Raw genomic sequence first — 23599 nt, forward strand, 5'->3', positions numbered from 1 at the left:
TTTCTCACAAATTATACATAATGTTGTTGCTTTCTTTTCTCTCTCTCTAGAAACAAAGTCAAATTTTAAAATGAGAATTTTGATGACTGAAAAATAAAATGAATGGGGTTATAAGAAATACAGAGGCAGGCCAGCTTGTCCACAGGAAAATATCACACTTCTCATGAGTCTAATACTCACATTTAGGGGACCCTGAACACAGAACAACAACAATTGGTTTTGCATAATAAAAAAAACTTGCATTGGAGGGAAGTCCTTAAAACACAGTATGTTTAAGTGGGAGGGGATATGAAAACAATGGATTTTTTGCAGGTGACTTCTTCGCTCAGGCACAAAAATACTAAAGTCTGAAGGCAAATCCTTGAAACTGACCATACCTTAACATATCCCTGCATTAATACGGATTTGTCAAGAGGAGATTCTTGGACTACCTGAGTGCCTGGAAGAGGCTGCACCATCTGAACTACAGAATTTTAAAAGGGTTATTTGGGCTGGAGGATAGCTCAGAGTTAAGAACACCGGTGTTTTCCAAAGGTTCCCGAGGTCCATTTTGAAAATCACATGGTGGCTGACAACCATCTATAATGTGATAAGATGACCTGGCCTGCTGGCTCACATGCAGGCACAATATTGTATAAATAGTAAATAAATGAGTCATTTAAAGGGTCACTTTTCTGTTAAGCTACCTGTAAGCCTGTGAAGTACACTTCATATTTCTAAAGTTTGTGAGATGTTACCCATATTGCGTAGTCTTTGCTGAAAGAGCACCTTTTTCTCTTTTCTCCTGCTTTAAGTAACTCTTCACACATACTCCTTTATTTAATCCTAGTAAAACTCACTCCCAGAACAAAAGGACTTATTTTGGTCTGGTTTTGGTTCTATTGGTTAGTATGTTTTATTCTCCACTCTCCAAAGTGACATTGGTTTTTAAAGGTTATTTATGTACTTTACAGATGAGATTATATCTGCTGACCAGAAGAGGGCATCAGATCAGTTATAGGTAGTGTGAGCCACCATGTGGTTGCCCAATTAAAATATATGCATAGAGAGATATAGGATAGCAAGATAATAATTAATTCAGGAATATTATAAAGACACATTAGAGGTAGAGGAAATATGATATAAATGAACATGAAGTATATAGAGGAAAGAAGATGGATAGATGTTTCTGATAGATGGTACAAGGCTACAGAATAGCTATATAATAAATTATTCTATCTTAAATGCAAGATAGAATCTGAATATCTGCAGTATTGATTTAACAGCAGTAAGATAGAAACATGGTAACTAGTGGCGAGATGCATGTCAAAACCTTAGGATAGGTGCAAGATATATGTAGATAGATTGAAATAAGACTGCTCCAGGATGCATGATACATATATTCAGTATAAACAGTTTATGAGTAGAAGAAAAACTTTAGAAATTTGTAAGATAGAAACAGGGTATCTTGATGGCAGGAGAGACAGATGGATGACAGATACAGCATCAGTACAACATAAACAGCAAGTAAGTGGAATATACTAGATGTAATGTGACATAGAAAAGGCAGAGTTTCGATGATACATGAAATAATAGATCTGAAAGACTCAATCATAGGAAAGGGTAACAAGGGAATCTATAGGCCTGAGAGATGTTTCCTGCCTCCATCTCTCAACCTGTCACATAGGGAAAATATCATCTGTGTGACTGAGTGTGTGTTCCTACCTCTGTCTCTTTCCTCTCACTCTAGGATACAAGAGCATCTATGTGAGTCAGTGTGTGTTCTAGACTGTGTCAGTCCTGAGAGTGTGTGCCACCCTGTGACTCTCTAAACCCTTTCTAGCATACAAGCACATCTTTGTTCCTCCGTTTGTGTGAATCTGTTCCCTCCCTCACCTGCTTATAAGAAAAAAGGCATCAATGTTGCTGAGAATTTTTGCCAGCCAATGTTTCTCTCTTCGTTTTTGCTAGAGGAAAAGCACAACTATGAGCCGGAGTGTGTGTCCCTGTCTTTGTCTTTCTCTCAAATGTCTCAAGGTAATAATAATGTCTTTGGGCCTGACTGAGTGTGCATTCTTGTGTCTCCCTCACATGTTTAAATGGACAAGTGAATCTATTGGTCTGTATTAATGTGTGGGTCCATGCCTGAGTCCCTCTCTGCACTGACTCTTGAGAAAAAGGGCATTTTTATGCGTGAATGTGTATTCTGGCTTGTAAATCTACATTTTTTCCTTGATTTGTTGAACAAAAATATCTATGTGCCCCAATGTGTGTACCTGCCTGTGTCTCTCTTCTCTCTTTTCTTCCACTAGGTGAAAAAGGCATCAAGGTGCCTGAAGATGTGAGCCTGGGTGAATTAAATTTAAGTCCCTTTGGGTGAAAATGCCATCTATGAGCATTTATTTATGCTTGCCATTTTCTCCTTCATGCCTCTAGCAGACAAGGGCATCTTTGTGACTTAGAGTGTGTGTCTGCGTGTGTCTCTCTCAGCTGCCAATCGCAAAAAATACTTTTGTAGCTGAATATGTGTGCCTGCCTGTTTTTATCTATTCCTTGAACCAGGAAAAGGGTATCTATGCTTCTGAGTGTTTGTTTCTGACAGTGGTTCTCATATACAACTAGAACCCAAGACATTTATGGGCCTGAGCGTGAGTTCTTGCTTTTGGCTCTCTCCTACCATTTTAGGGGACAAGGGCATCTATTGGCAAGATTGTGTGCATGCTTGTGCCTCTCTTTCATGATATAGGAGATAAGCCTTTTGTTGTATCTGAATGAGTGTATGCCTGTGTCACTCTCTATCTTCCTGTTTTGGACAAAGGCATCATTGCGCCTGATATTTTTGTCTGCTAGAGCCTCTTTCTGTCCTTCTTTAAAGGGACACAGGCATATTTGGGCCTGCTTTTATGTGTCTTCCAGTGTATCTCTGCTTATATTTTCCTTAGGGGATGCCATACTTTCAGCAGTATGCCAGGCCCCATATCTGCCCGGCTTAATGTTCTTCTTGTATGTTTCCAGGACCCTCTGCCTCCCTCTATTTCCCCATTCTCCCATGCTTCTCTCACCTGAAGTCCCAATATGATATCCTCTTCTCTGACCCACTTTCTTGTTATGTAATGTCTTTCACAGGACAATACACTTGGGCTAGTATCTTGATATAAGCGAATATATATCATTTATAACTTCTTGCTTCTAGGTCAACTCACTCATTATGACAATTTCTAGTTCAATCCATATGTCCACAAATTTGGGGAATATCTTGTTTTATTAATTTTTTTAAATTTTATTTTATTAATTTATTCATATTACATCTCAAAGGTTATCCTCTCCCTTGTATCCTCCCATTCCTCTATTCCTAACATTTTCCTATTACTCCCCTAATCTATGACTCTGACTGAGGGGGACTTCCTCCCCCTGTATATGCTCATATGGCATCAAATCTCTTCTTAGTAGCCTTCTATCCTTCTTCTGAGTGCCACCAGGTCTCACCATTCAGGGATGTGTTCAAATATGAGGCACCAGAGTACATGTGAAAGTTAAACTCCACACTTCACTCAATTGTGTAGAAGTCTTGTCCATTGGCTAGATCTCGGTAGGGGTTTGAAGTTTATGGTCTGCATTGTCCTTCGCTGGTGCCATAATTTGGGTGGGACCACAGGGCCCAAATCTGCATATCATAATGTTTTCCTTGGAAGTTACCAGGATCCTCTGAATCCTTCAAATTTACCATTCTCCCATGCTTCTCTAATCTAGAGTAAAAATAGGATGTCCTGTCCTCTGCCCCAGTTTCCCGGTTAGTGAAGAAAGAAGTTCCAGGGACATGCCCCTTGGGCTACGGGCAGATACAAGGGAGTAAATACCATTTAACTCTTTCTGCTTCTGGGTTAACTCACTCATTATGATGACGTCTAGTTCAATCATTTTGTCCCCCAAATTTCTGGCATTCCTTGTTTTTAAAGCGGAGTAATATTCCGTAGTGTAAATGTACCACAGTTTCTTCATCCATTCCTCTACTGAGGGACGTGTAGACTGTTTCTGGGTTCTGCCTGCTATGAATAAGACTGCTATGTACATGGATGAGCAAATTTTCTTGATGTGCTCAAGATCATCCTCTGAGTATATTCCAAGAAATGGAATAGCAGTGTCTTGCAAAATACCTATTCCCAGTTTTCTGATACTGCACCAGATAGATTTCCAAAGAGGCTGTAAAAGTTTGCATTCCAACCAGCAAGGGAAGAGTGTTCTGCTCTCTCCACATCCTCTCTAGACATAATTAAGGGGAAGTAGTATCTTTTGAAAATATTTACTCTTCAGGTCTCTAGATCTTATATCTGTATGAGTAACACATGTATTCCTTAGACTCACAGAGATATGAAAAGTTTGACATCGAATTGAATCCTTGTATTGAGCAGCAGCAATATGTTGTCCTATATTGTGTGCCTGCTGCAGGCTGTTATCTTTTGCAGTAAAGTATAGCGAGAACCATTCCCTTTTAGAATGATGCGCTATTTCTAGCATTCTGAAGGTAGAGGAAAGATTATCTGTGAGTTTAAGACAAGTCTGATTTACACAGCAAGTTGCAGTCCAGATCGGCAGGAGTAAATAGAGTGGCGTTGTCTGAAAAATAATTTGATGGAACTATTATTTGTCTACTTTCTTTGTTCTTTCTTTCTTTATTGGGAGTAGTGTTGCTGGCATTCAAGCCAAGGCCTCTGAAAACTTATCCAAGCATTTTACACCTGAGATACATCCTTTGCCTTTGGGGAAACCACAGAAAATTACGGGAAAAATCCGTTTTTTCCTACACTAAACTTACACTTGGTAAAACAACTGATATTTTTAGGACAGCATATAAATCATTTACCTTCATGAGAGAAAATATGAACCAAAAAATTAGTAATTGAAATGAAAGCAGTAGTGAAGCAGAATTAAAATATGTATAGCACTTTCCAAGATAAAGACTAAAAACTACACTAACAATGAGGACCTGAGCCACGGTTAGACTACCTATGCAAGCAGGGGGCAAACTTAATATTCATAAGGGTACAGAAAATGATTCAAAAACTCAGTGTGTTCTTTCCATAAAGCTAGAAGTTTCAGAAAAAAGTGGAGAAATGAAAAATTGTTATAAGAACATTTTAAGTTTTTTGAGGCTGAGAATTGTGTCCAGAGACACATCTGTCTAAAACTGAAACACACCACCAGATCATAGGAGTAAGAATTTTTTTTCTAATATTTTCTTTATAATTTAACTTGATCACCGTATTATATGTAAAACTTTAGAAGGTGAATTAATTACATTGCTGTTGATTTAATATCATGCAGTGTTGCTGATGCATATCCATGTTCCCCTGTATTCTTAGGCAATAACCAAACAAATACATAAAATAAAAAAATGATAAATAGATACTAAAATAATTTACACTAAAAGATACTTGTCATAGATTTTCATAGTAGTGATAACATAATAAGAAAATTAACAATTGTAAGAACCCTGTGAGTGAGTTAATCAAATACAAAACAGTATCTTAAATTTAAAATGTAATACATTTTCACATACATTTATATTATTACAAATGTATACAATAAACTATATACATCAAGAAGAACCATGGAAGATATCAGGAATTATATATTTGTCACACTCAAAATGTTTTCTATATTTGTATTTAAGAACTTTGACTAAAACACTTTCCTGTCTTCTTGAGTGTAAAATAGTGATTTAAAATCTATTGTCTATCATATATCATCTCTATCTACATATAACTCTCTAGATTTAAAATCATCTTAACCCCTAAACAACTCATCTATTTGTAGAATTATACTATGTGGTCTTCAACCACATAAAATACTAAAGAAAGAATGAAAATTATTTATATTAGTAGACCACAAATACAGCCTCAAAAAAATGACAATGACAGTTTGCAACCTGAGATGTTGCTGAAAACTCTCTTGCTCTCTTACACTACCATGAACAGTTGCAAATCCCTTTAAACTAGACAGCATGAAAAGAAAGCCCTAGGCCCTAGACTTCCTTCTCCACCCTCAACACAGTAGCCATTAGCTACAAGAAATAAAGAAGGTGGCTCTGTGTCCTCTCATGTGTTTCTCAACTCCAGAAACAATTTCAATAAAGTGTCTTCAAGCTGACAGCACCTTACTATGACCAAGTGAAACGTGGTGTGGTAGAATCTTTTTGAACTTGTTTACCTTTTCAGCATGAAGCCATGTTCAATTCACCAACCAAGGAGAGCTGAGGAGTTATATCTCACTGTGACTCATAGACGTGAATAATGAAATACACCACAGCATCCAGACATGACCATTTTAAATTCTATACCTGCTCATTTCCATATATAAGTGACTATGTTTGCATATTTTTAAAAGAATATTATATACACACAGATTTAGAGATGCTTATCCATTATCTTCCTGTGGGATTGAACATTTATCAAGATTCTTAGTCTCAAATGCATTTTATAATGCATTAGAAAGAGCATTATTGAGACTATCAGCTTCAAAGAATTGTGTAGGCATTTTGATAGGAAGTTCCTTAAATCCGTAAATTTATTGTGGTAAGATGGCCATTTTTAATTGTTAATTCTCCTAATCCAGTAACAAGGAAGAATATAGCCTTTTCTCATGTCATGTTCAATATCTTTCTTCAGAATATTGAAAATGTTTTCCAAAAATATCCTTCATTTGCTTTTTTTGAGTAACTATTAGATAACTTTTATTTTGTGGCTAACGTAAAGGGGTTAGTTTTCCTAAATTTTTCCTCTGCATGATTGTCATTTATACATAAAGACACTACTGAATTTTGTGAGGTAATTTGTTATACAGCCAAATTTCTGAAGGTGTTTATCAGCTGTAGTAGTTCTCTCTTGGAATTTTTGCGGTCTCTTATGTACACTATCATATCATCTGCAAATAGGAATAATTAGATTTCTTCCTTTCCCATGTGGATCCCATTGATCTCTATTTATTACCTAATTCTTTAGGCTAGAACTTATGAGGAAAGTGGCCCAGAAGGGAAGACATACTATTCGGCGCTAGATGACAGAAGCATGGGAAATGGGGAAAGAGAAGGATCCAGTGGGTCCTAGAAACCTCCAAGTAGAACATTATGATGAGTGAATCTAGGCCCAGGTGTCCGGCTCAAACAGGGGAATGAGCCAAGTACTAGGTGTGCAGTAAACTTTGAACCGTACTCACATCTGGCCAAGGCACATGAACTCTGACATTCACATGAACTCTGTTGCAGCATATTTGATTCTGCATCCCCAGGATGGGGAGGCCTGTTGGCCCTTAGACGAAGGAAAGCAGCCTACCAAGAAGAGACTTGATATGCTATGAGCATATACACTGAGAGTTGGTACCCTTTTGTTACAGACATAGGGGATGGCATGAGGGAGAAATTGGAAGTGAGGGAGGGAAGACGGGAGGAACTAAAGGAGAGAATAACTAGAGATGTAATAATAAAGAATTTTAAAATAAAAGACTATCAGCTTTGGTCTACTCTTCCACCCCCCCCCCCAATCTTTTCATGGACAGTAGCAGCTATTCATTGAGTAAATTTGTGAAATGTACCTAAAAGATATTGAGGGGTCATATTGTAGCCTGTGTGTATTGTTCACCTTGACTGAGCTGGAGACATGTTCCATGTAAATATCTGTCCCACCCACTGTCTTCTAAAGGAATCTGAAGCATTGTTCCTGAGCAACTGATGAACTCCCCGGAGTCCCCTCAGTCCCACTACCTGCTAGGTTTCAAACACTGTTGAAGATAGTGTGTTCTCTTTTTATACCCCACTGATAAGCCTCCACTGAGGCTCTCTAGCACTTGACTTCACCATTCTTGCCTGATGAAGTATTAATGTGTGTGGTTAGGATCCTCAAATTTTCATCTACTCCTTTTCTTTGTTTTTTTCCTTTTTAAAAATTTTTCATCTTTTTTTTCAAATGTTTTCAATTTTTGGTGCGAATTCTTCTTTTTCTAAAATTTTAACTCCAAATTCTTTTTCTCCTTATTCATCCTGTTTTCAATTTTTATTCCATATTCTTCTTTTTTTAATTTTCCTTTTTTCTTCTTTCTCTTCTTTTTCATTCTTCCCTGCAGCTTTTTTTACTGGTGTTTTTCTTTTTCTTTTCTTAATATTTTTCTTTTCTTTTTATTTCATGTGCTTCTTCAACTTTTATTCTTTTTCTTATCTTCTACAACTCTTGTGTTTTTCTCCTTTTTCTTCTATTTTCATCCTTTTACTCAACATTTTTCTCCTTTTAGCTTGTTGTTCTAAATCTTCATCATGATTTTCTTCTTCTTTTTATTCTTCTTTTTCCTTTTTCTCCTTGTTAGATTTTTCTTCTGTGCTATCTTATTCATTCTTTTCCTCATTTTTTAATTTCTTCTTTTTCTTGATTCTATTTTAAACATTTTTCTTCTTTTCCTTTCTTTTCTTATTTTTTCCTCCTTTATTCTCAATCTATATTTTATTCAATTAATTTTTATATTTTCTTTGCCTTTTGTTTTTTCTACTTTTTCCTATGTTTGTCTCCTCGTTCTCCATAATTTTGTCTTCTTTTTCTTATTTTTTCATTTCTTTCTATGATTTTTCAAAATATTTCACAACCTTTTTTTCTAAATTTCTACTCCCTATTTCTTTTTATTATTATTTATCCTTTTTTGAATTTCTTTATTTTTCCCTTCTATTTTAATGTTTCATTTTCCTTTTTCCTCTTGCCTATCCTCCTCATCTGAAACTATTCTCTTATTTCATCTTTTCTTCACTTAATATTTCTTTTTTATCCTTTTTTCAAATTTTTCATTTTTTTTTTTGCTCAACTTCCCCATATTCTAAAATTTAAACTCCCCATTTCTTTTTTATTTATTCATCGTATTTGGAATTTATTTTTTTCAATTTCTCCTTTTGAAAAAATCCCTTTTTCTTGTTTACCTTCATTTTCCTCTTCACTTATACTTTTTCCTTTTTTATATTTCTCTAGCTATTTCTTTTCCTATGTTTTCTGTCATTTTCATTATTTTCCACAATTTTTTTGTTTTTGTTTTTTCCCTTTTATATCCTTTTCTTCAACATTGTTTCCTATTTTTTCTTCTTTTCCTTCTGTTAAAATTTCATCCCCTGATCTTCATTTTTTATTCTTGTTTTTATATTACAACATTTTCATTCAATTTCCTCTTTTTCTAAGATTTTCTTTCCCTTTTTCTGGTTCATCTTATTTATCTGGTTTTCAACATCTTTTTCTTTCTCTCCTTTGGTTTCCTAATTTTACTTTTTTTCTCATACTCCTCCTCCTCTTCTGCCTCTTCATTATTGTTCTCTTCTCTTATTCTAATTTTTCCCTTTTTATTCTATTTCACTCTTTTTCCACCTTTTCTCTTTCATCTACTTCTCTTCTTAACTTTTTTATTTGTAAATTGCTTCGTTTTCTTCTTGTATATCTGGTTACATTAGGATTTTTCTTCTTCTTTTTGTCAATTTCTGCAACATTGTTCTCTGTTTATCTTTTCCTTCTGTTTAATTTTCTTTTCATTTTCTTCCTTTTCCCCCCTTTTCATTTTCAATTTCCTCTTTTTCTAAATATATAACTGCCTTGTTCCTTTTTCCCTTTTTCATCCATTTTGAACTTTTTCGTCTTTTTTCTGCTTCTTTTCTTGAATTTTTCCTCTTTTCTACTTCTTTTTCATCCACATCTATAGCTTTTCTCTTCTTTCTACTTAAATGAATTTTCATTTTTTTGTTCTGTTTCTGCTTTTTCTTCAACTATTTTTTCTGTTTCTCGCCTTCTTATCCATATTGTTCTTTACCTTTCTTTTTTTCTTTTCTTCTCCTTTTTTCTTTTTTACCTCTATTATTCTTCTGACATTTTATTGGCATTTTCTTGTTATTGTTTTTCCTTTTTAGAACTTCTCACTTTTTTCCCTTTCAAATTTTGATTTTTTGTTCTTTTTTCATGTTTTTTCAACTGTTTCTTTCTCCTTTTCTTCTTTTCCTTAATTTCATTTCCACTCTCATCATCATTTTCTTCCTTTACTGCAAAAGTTTTCTTTTTTAGCCATTTCTTCTTTATTTTCTTAATTATTCTCCTTTAGTGTTGATTCAAAACTTTCATCATTTTCTTCAATAATTTTATACTTTTTTTTTTGCCTGGATCTTCGCTTTATTCAACCAAGGAGAGGTTGAAAAAAAAGGATGGAGAAATAGATGCAAAAGAGGCACAGGATAGCTAAATGATAGATAAATTGATGGATTACAGTCACAGATTAATAAGTGTCAAGGATAGAGAAAAGAAGAGAAACACAGACATGCTGGATGATAGAATCTGTATATGGTTGATAGACAGTGGCTCAGCAAATAAATTATGATAAAAAATAGAAAAAATATATACTATAGCAACAAAATAGATGTAATGTAGAAGAGAAATCAGGTTAGTTATGTGGTACTGATACATGAATGGATGACTTGCACACAATATCTACGGGAAAGAAGAAAGATACATAGAGGATAACCAAATGATATATAAAGGAAAGATGATAATTTGATGGAAGTTAGATGCATAAGAGACAGGTGGATGCAAGATAAATGGTAGCTAAAGATAAATGATACCTGGATGGTTGTCATTAACAGGATAGCTTAATGGATAGATGGAAGAAAGACATGGGATGGTTAGAGGATTGAGATATATGGATAGAGAGATATAGGATAGCCAGATGATAAATAATTCAGGAATATTATAAAGACACATTATCGGTAGAGGAAATATGCTTTAAATGGAAATGAAGTATATAGAGGATAGAAGATGGATAGATGATTCTGATAGATGGTACAAGGCTACACAATAGTTATATAATAAATGATTCCTAAATACAAGATTGAATCCAAATATCTGCAGTATAGATTTAACAGCAGTAAGATAGAGACATGGAAACTAGAGGTGTGATGCATGTTCAGACATAGGATAGGTGCAAGGTATACGTAGGTAGATTGAAATAAGACTGCTCCAGGATGCATGATACATACATTCAGTAGAAACAGTTTGAGCATGGCCCGAAAGGGAGGTGTGGCTGGGGAAGATTGAAATTCAAAATCTTTTTAAGAAACCTTTATAGAATGAAATTGTACAAGGACACTTGTAGTTGTTATTACTGTAAGAAAACCCAATGGTTTTGTTCAGCAGTGAGATTTACCATCACATATGTAACTTCTTTCAAATTGATAAAGATTTTTCTCAGCATATAATATACAGAGCTTTTTGCAAGGGTGTTTACCTTAGGGTGAAAATAACCAGATCCAAGAGAAAAAGGGTACAGAGCATGTTAATACTCTGATGATTGTAATGCCAGAAGTTGAACTATTCTAAATCATGATGCTCTGAAATGTAGACTATTACATTTTTTTCCAAGATGAAGAAATTTCTTAAGTCCCCCAGAACAGGTAATTTTGATTTAGAACATTCTGTGATTGAGATGCACCTACATGTGGACATATTGGTGGATCCTGTGGCCTCGAGGATGTCGCCGGTAGGTAACCTACTGTTGCCAATGGTTGAAGTGGCACTGTCAATGGCTGATATGGCGCTGTCATTGTTGATGAGACCTTGCTGATGGGTGAGGTAGAAGTGGAGGAATACAATCAACAGGATCCTCCCAAAGTCTGTAAGAAATTTGGGGAAGTGGTACAGGTTAACGAATGATGGCTCATGTAGAGTTTTCCATGTTACATATAAAGGCGGATCTAGGTTTATATGTTATTGTCTGCTCACAGCTTGAAAACAACAGCTCATATCTACTTCCCTGGTTTTATGTCCGATGCATCTCCCAAGATAAGTTGCATAATGGACATGAAACTAAGGAGTGAGTTATGGAAAATAATCATTTTCCTACTAACACCCTGTGCAAAGTGTATAAATTTGAGGCATAAAACCAAAGTATTCAAGGTTTAGATGTAAAATCTCTACATTTGAGAATGCCTTGTCAAAGACTTCTTTATGGAATATATTCCATTTTATCAATAGATACTGAGATACGCATTATACAGGAAGGAACATGTTTAAGAGAACTGGCCTCCACTCATTTCTATAGTCCATCTGTCTCTTACCTATAAGTCGGTCGTTGTGGATTCTCAGAATAGTTATTTGCATAAAATTTCATGGGCCCTCTCTCCAAGTCGTTAATAACAGTCACCATTTGCACAAAAACAACACGATTCATGAAAAAAACCACAGGTACCATATATGAACTTATTGACAAATTAAACTCTGGATATCCTGTACCTGCTCTGGTGACAGATGTTCCTGATTTTCCTGTCCGTGTCTAAATTGTTGAGGTTCATATGGTAATCTGTGAAGCATCTCAACATGATGGGACAACTCATACACACATCTTTCTTGTTCTCTCTCCTGCAGATATTGTTGTGTCAAAAATAAACATCAAATTATCACCTTAATAGAAAATCAAAATGCTTAATGCAACTAACTGTAACTTAAGTGTGGCCCAAGAACTGAGAGTAAGGAGCTTTTGAATGCAGAAAAAAATATCCAAACAAATAAGCAAACATGCATCCTGCTGGTCCAAGGAGAGCTAAGCTAATTATTTAGCTATACTTGAGGTTTGCATAAGCAGGCTGATTAACAGAAGCAGGGATAATTTAGTTGGGGATCCTGACCATAGGTTCCTAGAGTAGGGTTGGGTTGCATATAAAACAACCTGGTGTCTGAAAATCCACCCCAAGCAATGACTTTTATATATAAATTAATCGCAAGGTAATGGAAGTCTGGTCTCTCTGTAAAAATGGGGCTATGGGGCCTATGGACTACTATTGTAGCACACTAGTAAAAAATATTTCTCTGAGTCACAGACTTCTGAACATCCAAAATATCTGCACAATCAAGTATACATTATTAAGCCTGTATCAGATTCTACGTAGGATAGATATGTTTAATTCTCTGGAGCAACTGAACTGCAGCTGATGTGGTAGTGAGAACTAAATAAAGAAATTCAATAAAACTTGCTATATAAATGAAATATCCTTTCAATTGTAAACTAAAATGAACTTTCCATACCTCTTGTTCAGTATTTGTATCTGGAAGGAATCTGCTTATTGTCAAATCATAGACCTCAATTCCTATTTGTGAGGTGCCGAGTTGAACAATCCTTTCCTGCAAAGGCGGACACAGATGTGGCAAAATGCTCCTGGGCTGCATTTGTAAGGAGACAAAATTATTTGCTGTTAGTTCATGCCTTACCATAATGCACTGAACACAAGGGAACATGGAAAAGAATGCTCAGGAAACCAACAGGGAACCTGAGATATCCAGAAGTTGAGATCTGGCTGGGCTGTCCCCAGCTCCTGTACACAGGCAGATTGAAGACATGCTACTGTTTGTTTTAAGAAGTTAAAACTGTATCTACATTGAGAGTTTAGTTATTTATAAATGTTTCCTTGTAAAGATTTCATGGAATTTCACGGTCCTCCAAAAAGCCATGTAAGACAAAAAGGGCACTAAAAAACACATTTTTGTCTGCTTAATAGGATGAGCACTAAATGGGTATGATTTGCCACAGAGAACATCCAACCAGCCTGATTTTAAGGGTTAAATCGATATATTGTGTTTCTGAAAAGCTAGTACATTAGAAAGAAGGATACCTCTTTTTGAGAAATAAAGATCATGCTTTCTGTGAAGTGGTTTGAGCAAAATAAGTGAGTTTTAGCTTAACATTGTCAGAGGTAACAAATATGTATTTGGAAGATTTTGAGATGTACCTCAGTTTCTCCAGAGGCTGACTGATCTATGGTCAATATGGGTCCCACCATTGAGGCTGGGCGCACAAGATTTTGTTGTGTGTATATGTTGGGTTAGGTTGTTTCTGGTGACTTTTGTTGTCCGTTTCCATGGTCCACAGTGATTTCTAGAGTTTTAACATTTTTCTTGTTTTTGGTGTCCTCTATTAGTACACAGAAATCTTCATCAGATGAAGAATTAGAAATTACAATAAATCCATCAATAAAATCTTCCTTAGAATTGTAGTTCTTTGCCTCTACCAATGGTTTACTCTCAGCCTTAGCCTTGTCTTCTTGTTGTGGGTAACGACCTTTTTCGTGGCTATCATTTGAAAAGACCTCCGGAGTTACTTTGATTTCCGTATTCATCAGCTTTAGCATGTTCATTGAATCCATCATTGAATCCTGTACAGTATCTGCAGAAGAAAGCACTGATTGGTACTAAAACACTAAAATGAGACATTTTTATATAACAGGACACTGTGGTTTTATTTCATATTTAAGCAAAAACACACACATACACACAAACACACACACACATACGTCTGTGCTTTTTCCAATGACAGTTTAGAAGAGATCTGAAACTAACAGAAATAATGTACGTTTTGCTAATAAAACTGTGTAAAAGTTAAAACTACCTTTGAAAATGAGGAAAATGAAAGATCAATCATAGTAAGTGAAAATATTATAATATAGGTCTTCTGCAACATGATCCGTGATTCAGGTATTGCAGTTCATATCCAATGTTATAATTATGACTTTGTGATACAAACACATAAAATGAGAAGCTATATTTTGGAATAATTAACAAACTTCACTCTTATTTCGATTACATTTTCCTGGTAAAGCACATGATTAAAATTCTGTCATCCCATCATTAATGTGTGGAAATAAACAGCCTGCTCTGACTTCTAAGAAATAGTGAATTGTACGTAAAGGGTCTGTTTAAAACCTCAACTAATGTATCAAGAAAATATTTTGTTGCAGTGGGATAAACTTCATGGACATAAACAATAAAAAGGTTTTTTTCAAAGACATATTTGTCAAAATTTTTGTAGTATTAAAGTCAAAAGCAAATGAAGAATACATATTCACTGATAAAAGAGCATTCAGAAAATTTCTAACTGAGATTTCTCAACCGTATTATCAGGGATTGCTTGAATCTGTGAGACCACTGTTACTTATATTTCTCTGAATCCTCACACTAAAATATTTAAAGAAATTGAGTTAAGGTGGACATGACAGCTGGAATTTCACAAACAGAATGCTACATTAAAACTCCTGACCACTTTGAAAATCATGGGAATTAAATCTTACACTTCTAAAAGGCTCATTGTACCTACTTCAGCTCAGCAGTGTAAAATCCATACAAAAAATAATTGTCCTTGTGCTCTTGCTTGTATTTTCATTTATGTTTGTGCTTGTACTCAACTGAGATGATGCCCAGTTCTGAACTGTTTAATGTAGCATTTCCAGGTAGCAGGTCGAACTTCTGCAAACTCAAACTGGGATTCCAAATAAGATAATATATTTCACTAGTGAGATAAAATGAGACCCAAATAATAGGAAACATGGGCAGAACCCTATAGACTTAAACATAATTTTTTACATATTGCAGTAAAATGGAAAAGCCAACACTATAAATATGTATGTGTTTTTGAGTGTGTGTTTGTGAGAGAGTGCGAGTGAGAGAGAGTGTGTCTGTTTACAAATATTTGCAACGGTTTTAAGTAAATAACAACAGTAGAGAGATAACAGTTTATAATACTACTCAATGGCTGTTACTGCACATACTTCTGTGTCTGAGTAATTTGATCCATATTCAAAGCTTCAACTTGGCACATTCTTTGCACGTGATTTTTCTGGCATCCTTTTCCAAGCCTTAATTAAACTATAAAGAAATAATAAACAAAATGTGTTTTATGGACTGGCCGGGTAGTTTCCTCTTTGTAGTATAGTTTTCATAAAACTAGCTAGAGTTATATAAGCAGAAGGAGGCAGAAAAAAAAAGCCATTCAAGTTTTGACCAGCTGTGAACACCGTGATGAACAATTAAGACTGGCATGGCAAAATATTTCCATATTTGAAGTAGTTTCATCAATGTAATGTGGGAACCGACCCAACATGTGTGGTACTATAAGTCTGATCAGGAACACAAACCTGGGTACTTCACCAGCCCCAATGGTGAGTGAACTTGTCATTACCTTGTTTCATGGACATAGTATCAATGTGGTCTCTAAATCAAAATCTTTATGCACATAATATTCATGCCCATGGATTATTACAGTTTTCAGATCTCGTACGAGTAGTGCATTTACGCAATATTCAGTAGTTAAAATTGATAAGCACATGTAGTCAAACTGTAAAGAATTAGGTGTTTTGTCAGGGTTTTCATATATGTCTGACATGGCTAGAGCCCCTTACACGTAGCTTAGGGAATATTACACTAAGTAGGGCAGGAGAGTCATAAGAATTAGACACCTTGGAGGAAACAGTGTCATATGAACCATTACAAGAACACTGCAATCAGGAACTCATAGTAATATTGTGACTTCTTGATACCTACAGAAACCTTATGTCCAGTAATTCTGCCACAAAAGTATGCTTGTTGTAATTGATGTCTTTAGACAAAAATAGACATATGAATCAACAAGAAACCCCAGCTAGAACCCAATCTATACTTTCACCATAGTAAAGACATTTACAAACAGAAAGTCTTCTAGCTCAAGGACTAGAACTAGAAATTCAGACGTTTGTTTTGATAATCACTGGATACTATATTTACATTCATACTCAAATACCTTACATTTTAATATATGATCTATTTTGTATTTAGACATTAAGCATACTAACCAAGGGTATAAAATAACACTTTTTATATATTGAGAAAGACAAAGGGCAACTTATTTCAAATAATGAAAATAGTTTTAAAAGGCCTAATCAGGTGAAATATCACATGGTAAGGTTTTGTCAACTAGAAGATTTTTTTTATTTGCTCTCTCATTGTCTCATTTTGTTAAAACAGGATTGATAACGATAACTGTGAACTACTGATTCTCCAAACTCCATATCTCAAATGCTAGTGAATGTGCCTACAGTACTCCAATTTTTTTCAAATAAATATTTGTTATTCAGTGTGTGTATGTGTGTGCGTTCAAGTTGTCACTTCTCTTCAAGATAGAGGTAAAAATTGCAGGAATCTGTCCTCTTTTCTTCTAAGTGGATTCTAAGTATTAGGCTCACAATCTCACATGTACTGAATATGTTTTTTCTGCATCCATTAAAAGACACATAAAGAAAATAATACAAAAAACACCAGTTACATTCTTCCAAAGACATATGAAAATATCAAAATTTGGAAAGCGCAAATTGCTCATCTGGGATTCACTTAAAATTTCATTGATCACTCTATTGTATGTACTTTGTTTATAAAATAAAACAAAGATCAGGTTTGTATTACATACCACCATCAATATCTTACAAGCATGGCTTTACTGCAGTTACATCATCAGAATAAACAAGAAAAATACAGGATTTAATATCACTGGGGTGTTCTTGCAGAAAAATTATCACAACCCTTTCAATTGTTGCCACCATCACTTTGGAAACTTTGAGAGTCAAATCCACAGTCAAAACCCAGCCTAATATCCACTCTAATGTATCTGTCTACTAAGAAGAGCTTTACATTTATAACATGCATTACATACATTCGTTGAAACTAATCCATATATCAGTGTGAGGAAGACACCAAAATGACAGGTACAAAAATGATGTATAAACAAAATGATTTATTTCAATAATAATGGATGCAGGGCAGGAATTTCACTTTTATTCAAGTTCACTGATGATATTTTTAGGCCATCGTAGTATAAAGACTCTTCTGTCTGCTTCCTTGTTCTCCTCTTTTATAAAATAGCCTCCCATATAGACATAGAGAAATGGTTTATTCTAAAACTGAATGAAGAAGAGATAGATGTAAAACACCATCACAAGAGGAACATGTATCTTACATTCCAGAGTTTTTCTTGTCTACCAACATTGCCCTCATCACAAACTTCTAGTTATGCCTATATCTGCTAATACTATCACCATTCATTCTAAATCTGAGAGTTTCCAACTATAGGATTATAATCAGTCCAGAGACCTACCACTCACTTAACACAATATACAATGCTCCTTACTCTATATGATTCTTTCTGCACAAAATTACAGCTGCTGAAATGAAAACATTGTGACCTTCAAAGTGGGAGGCAAATACATCATGCTCTCAATCTTGGGTTGATCCCAGAGGACAGAAATACTTCCCATTTTGTCCCTTAACAGCTTTGGACCTATTCAAAAAAATGTTTTTTCTGTTAGGACTTTGGTGTCCAAAACAGCAAATGTCAGCAATCTATGTGTTTTTTTGGTATTGACTAAGAATACAGGGGAACATGGATTTGAATCAGGAACACTGCATGATATTATATCATCAGCAGTCTCATTAATTCACCCTCTAAATATTCTATATAATACTGTCATCAGCTTAAAATATAAATAAATTATTAGAGAAAAAATTTCATTCCTAAGAGTGGTGGTGTGGTTCAGTTCTAGACAAGTGTTTCTCTGCACACAATTCTCAGCATCACAAAACTTAAAATGTTCTTATAATTATTTTCCATTTCTCCACTTTTTTCTCCATGTTCTACATTTATGGAAAGCACAGATTGAGTTCTTGAACCATTTTCTGCACCATTTTTAAATTTATTTGTTCAACATATTTTTCACTCGCTTTATAAACATGGGCATACCCCTGGCCCTATCTATAAATTATTGCAGATTCCTAGCCCAGATGGATAAAACTTTACAGAAAATTGCTTGACATAATTGCTCACTTATTTCTATAAGCCAATGTCTAACAACTAATGTTATCACCTCATCACCAAAATTGAGGTAATTGAAAGACAACAAAGCATTATTTAACCTGACCCTGGTGGTCTTAAACTTTCCTCTTTTTTAATAAGCATTTATTTTTAGATACAATTAGCTCTCTCAAGAACTGCCAGCCCTGCTTGTTCATATGGTAAAGCAGTAATTCGTTTAACTGTATAAAATAAAAATGTCTTCTTGTGGGACACATATTCAGGGGTATTGTCAGTCTTAATCTGGGCAGGTATTCATATAATTGCCAATATTTCCAATAAATGAATAATTACACAATTATACTTTTCATAACTTAGGCAGCTGCCCATCTAAAACCTCAATAGGTATTGATAGAATGATGTACATTTTTAATTTTCCAAATTTTGCAAAATAATACACATCAATCTTTTATATTTCATACTCCTAGTGTTAACTCCAGCATTTAAAGTGAAGGCTTTATATAAAGGACATGTAGGTCACAGATTCATTATTTCTCTGGCATGTCGTCATGCAATAGGGTATGTATTCTTCAAACCATTGCAATTAACATGACGTTTTTCATGAAATTCAGAGACGTTGAGCATATTTGCTATGAACTGTTTGTCTATTTCCTCATTTCCTTTCGTCAATGGACCTGGTAAACTTTTATGAGATAAAATATGAGCAATATACAAGGAATAGTTTCTCCTCAAAAGACTTGTTGTTCCATATACTATATAGTTATGTCATAGTTATCAGGAGTAAATTCAAAGTTTTCAATATGAAGAATGAACATTCAGAAATCTGAGAGTCAGGGAATAAAGGTATAGATTAAGGAAAATCCAATGTTACCATGAGGATTGCATAAGTTTCTGATTTTTCAATGCATGCAATTGGGCTTTTGATTACCTTAAAAACATTGTCAGACTTATAACCAGCCATATATGACTTATTTTCATAAGTATAAATGGTGAGTGACACTGTATTGGTGTCCTCTTTACAAAACTAGAAAGGATCTAAACACTTCTTTTTATAAACAGTATATATTTGCTTTTTTAAATATTTGTCATTACTGTCTCCCAAACAGTACTTCAAGCTACAATTAGGCAAGAAGACATAAACTCAGAATTAGTAAGAGGCATTACAATATCTACCAGGGCTGTCCCTTACAGTTGACACAGTGTTTTTCTGCTCTGCAATCAATTCAGAAATTTTCTATGTATGTCTTCATCTTTTTACTTTTGCTAAGATAATCACATGTTTCTTTCTTGCCTTTGCATTAGGAGCCCAGTCAGAGAATGTTTTTAAGGCAAAATAACCAGAATGAAACCAAGTTTAGGGTCAGTTGTTTCAACAGAGTCCATCTGAAGTGTTTGTTCTTCCAAATTAGCTCATTTTTTGCATCTTATGTTGAACATATTGTACTGTTTAAATGTACATCCCCTTGTAATGTTTAAAATAAGTGCCTTAACTCATAGGTAGATAGTCCACTTGTAGGAATAAACCAGTTAATGTTTCCCATTCATTTTTGAGAGTTATTTACTGTTTTTCGATTATTCTATACCTTTTCTGGCTTACTTTCTCGTACAGATATCTTAATGCTTAAATAGGTAAGGAATATTTCACTCTGTATTTTTGTACAGCAATCTGCAATCCCTAAAATGTTAGAATTCATTGTATTTTTTAAACAGTTTTTTTTAAATAACCAAAATATCTGTCAACAGAATATCATCCATATAATGAAAAATGATCGACTGAGGAAACTTTCTGCAATTTATTTCCAAAGCCATTACACACAATTTTTGCTTATAGTGCGATTATTCAACATTCACTGTGAATGTTCCTTATAACGGTATCTCTTTTTTGACCACTACAGTTCAGCGTTGGTACTGAATAAGCAATCTTTTTCCTATCTTTCCCATTCAAAGCTTTCATAAAAAATATCAATATTTATGTCTATTACTATTATAGTCTATGACTTTGTTAATATAGAAGGTAGATGAATTCGAGGCTGTAAATGACCTATTGTTTGATTTACATTATTTAATGCTCTAAAATCTGTTACCAACCTCCAACTTTGTGACTTCTTTTTTACCACAAGCACAGGAGCATTTCAAGGAGTGACAAAATATTTTATTTGATAAACCTCTAATTGCTCTTATATTAAATGACAAAGAACCTGCAATTATATATTTTTTTTTTTTGTTAATAGACAATTGGCTTGACACACAGGGCTGTTTGAAACTCATTTTGGGACAACGGTGTTGTTGTCTCAGGAGTGGCCCCTCTTATATATCTAGACATTCAAAACCTCTCTGATTTATGAACAGTGGACATAGCTTGCAGTAGCTACTGATTAATCATTTTAATATCCCTCTTAGAAGCACATACAATTTGGACCTTAGCTTCATCATTGTTTGTCTCTGTAATCACAGGAATATTAAACAGAGTACCCCATTGTTGTAGATGATCCCTGCCTCAAAAAAGGGTGAGTATGGCCGCCACAATGTATCTCAGCTTCCCTGGCAGCCTTTCTGGTTCCACACACTTAAACCCCTGTTTCCTTTTATTAATTTGCAATAATTTACCAGTTCATGTAATATCTGTAATATTTTTTAACTGTCCAATTTTGGATTCGAATACTTGCTTGAAAAAATAATCATAACAGCACTGTTGTTGAACATACCTTGTAATTCAACAACATTCACTTGTATTATTAATGTAGATCTCTGATCATTAACTATTGATTGCTGGAACACATGTTTCCCCCTACTTTCAAATGCAGCTGCTCATTCTACCAGAGTAGCTTTGTGCATAATGGAACAAAAATCATTGCTGAGTAAATCTCTCTTCTAAAGTAATTTACATCTCCATTTTTACACATGCCATGGTTTTTATTTCCTCTTTACATTCCCTTTAAATAATAATGTGATGCACAAAATGACATTGAAAAATCAATCAATTTCTTCCTACAATGATTTCCACTCTCCCTGGAAGCAAAGGTCCTTAAATACCATCTTTGCATTTGTAACAATGAATCTGTGGAGGTACTGTAATAGATATAGTTGAGGCCATATTCAAGACTGTGCTGCCCTCAATGGCTTGGATCAGATCAGTAACATCTAATTCCAGTTTTCCTGTGATTTCAATACTTCTGGACTGGCCAGGCATATCTTCCTGGTATTTTTCATTGGGACTGGAGCCCATGGATCCCTTCTGCCATTTTCTCCCATTAAGATGTTATGATGCACATCTCTTTTAATTTGACAATTCCTATTCCAATGTTTTCTTTTCCCACATATACTACACTATCCTGGAATCTAGAAACCTCACAGCCATTATGGCTAAATGCTCCTTATCCTATTAAGTGTACCATTACCACAAATTGAGGGCATTTGTTATTCTGAAGTCTGAAAACATTAGCCTTGCTATTTCCGTGTGCATGACAAATTCTCCCCAAAATAAAATACCAAGTGTTATAATATCTGTGATCTCTGTCTAATGCATGTCCTACACTACAAATTTGATGATAGGGAAAACTAATATTAATGATTTCTCTTACCCATTCATATAATGGAGCTCCTCTTCCCTTTAAGCATGTAATTGCCCACTTTCATTCCATGTTAGCTTTCTCATATGCCATAATGAGTTTCAGTGCCTGTATATTGTCAATATCTGCTATTGCTCTATCTAGTACTATTCAAATTACTCCAGGAAATACTGTTCTTCCTGAGTCAATTGAAATACCTTAGCAAAGGGAACAGGTATCTTACAAGGTTCCACCACCATGTCCCAAGATCTAAGGCTGTAGTAAGATATTGTTCAATCATTGTATTATCATTTTTGATTGATTGTCTTAAGTTGGCCTACCATCAATCACCATGCAATAGCACTTTATTAGTATTTATGTCCCTTCTATTTCCTTGTTTTCTCCTCTCTTCCCCCTTTTGTCACTATGATAAGCACTGCGGATGTTGATCAGCTTGTAATAATTCTGATATCCAACTTTTCCTATCATGGGGAACAATCCAAATTGTGTGGCCCAGTTACTCGGCCTCTGTTATCGTATGTGAAATTTAATCCCTACCTGATGATAGAGTCCTTAAAATGTTTTATATCTAGCATATTTATTGGAGCCATTGCCATTTCATCATAAACCTCATCACCATTATGAGATGGCATGTGTTTTACAGTTACTGGGAAAGTTTATTGTGACTGTTGACATTGAAAGGTTCTTCTCTGGGGACATTTTCCTCTAAAGTTCTTTGGATATAGCCACCCCATCATTCAGTTTCTACCTGCACCCATCGACATGCTTTTGGTCTGATAGCTGGACCTTGGGGCAGAGTAGAGCATCAATATGGCAAACACTCACTCTCAGTTACTAGGTTTTTTTCCTTTACCAATGTCACATTTGGTTTTCCAATTGCTTTAACCTGTACATTTAAATTTTCTCTTTCTACTACCATCTTTGCAATCATTCCCAGAACAATAGGAAAGAAATAAAGAAAGATATCAATGAATTCCTGAAAATCAATGAAAATGAAGAAATAGCATACCCCAATATTTGAAATACATTGAAAGCAGCGCTAAGAGGAAAATTCATAACATTAAGTGCCCATAAAAAAATTGTAAAAATCGGACATAAGCATCTTAATGACACACCTGGAAGCCCTAGAAAAAATAGAAGCAGAAATAACCAAGAGAAGTAGAAGTCTGGAAATAATCAAACTCAGGGCGAAAATTAACAAGTTAGAAAGTAAGAAAACACTCAAACGAATAAACAAAACCAAGAGTTGGGTCTTTGATAAACCAACAAGATAGACAAAACATTAGCCAAAATAACTAAAAGGCAGGGAGACATTATCCAAATCAACAAAATCAGAAATGAAAAGGGAGCCATAACATCAGACACTGAAGAAACACAAAGAATCCTAATATCCT

General features: G+C 34.8%; 1 pseudogene; it reads right to left on the minus strand.

The window, feature by feature from the left end:
- Nucleotides 1–21862, minus strand: part of LOC127186462 (poly [ADP-ribose] polymerase tankyrase-2-like) — a 39589-nt pseudogene extending 17727 nt beyond the window's left edge.
- Between the last annotated feature and the right edge of the window lie 1737 nt (nt 21863–23599).

This window comes from Acomys russatus, unplaced genomic scaffold (assembly GCF_903995435.1).
Source record: "Acomys russatus unplaced genomic scaffold, mAcoRus1.1, whole genome shotgun sequence".
NCBI lineage: Eukaryota > Metazoa > Chordata > Mammalia > Rodentia > Muridae > Acomys > Acomys russatus.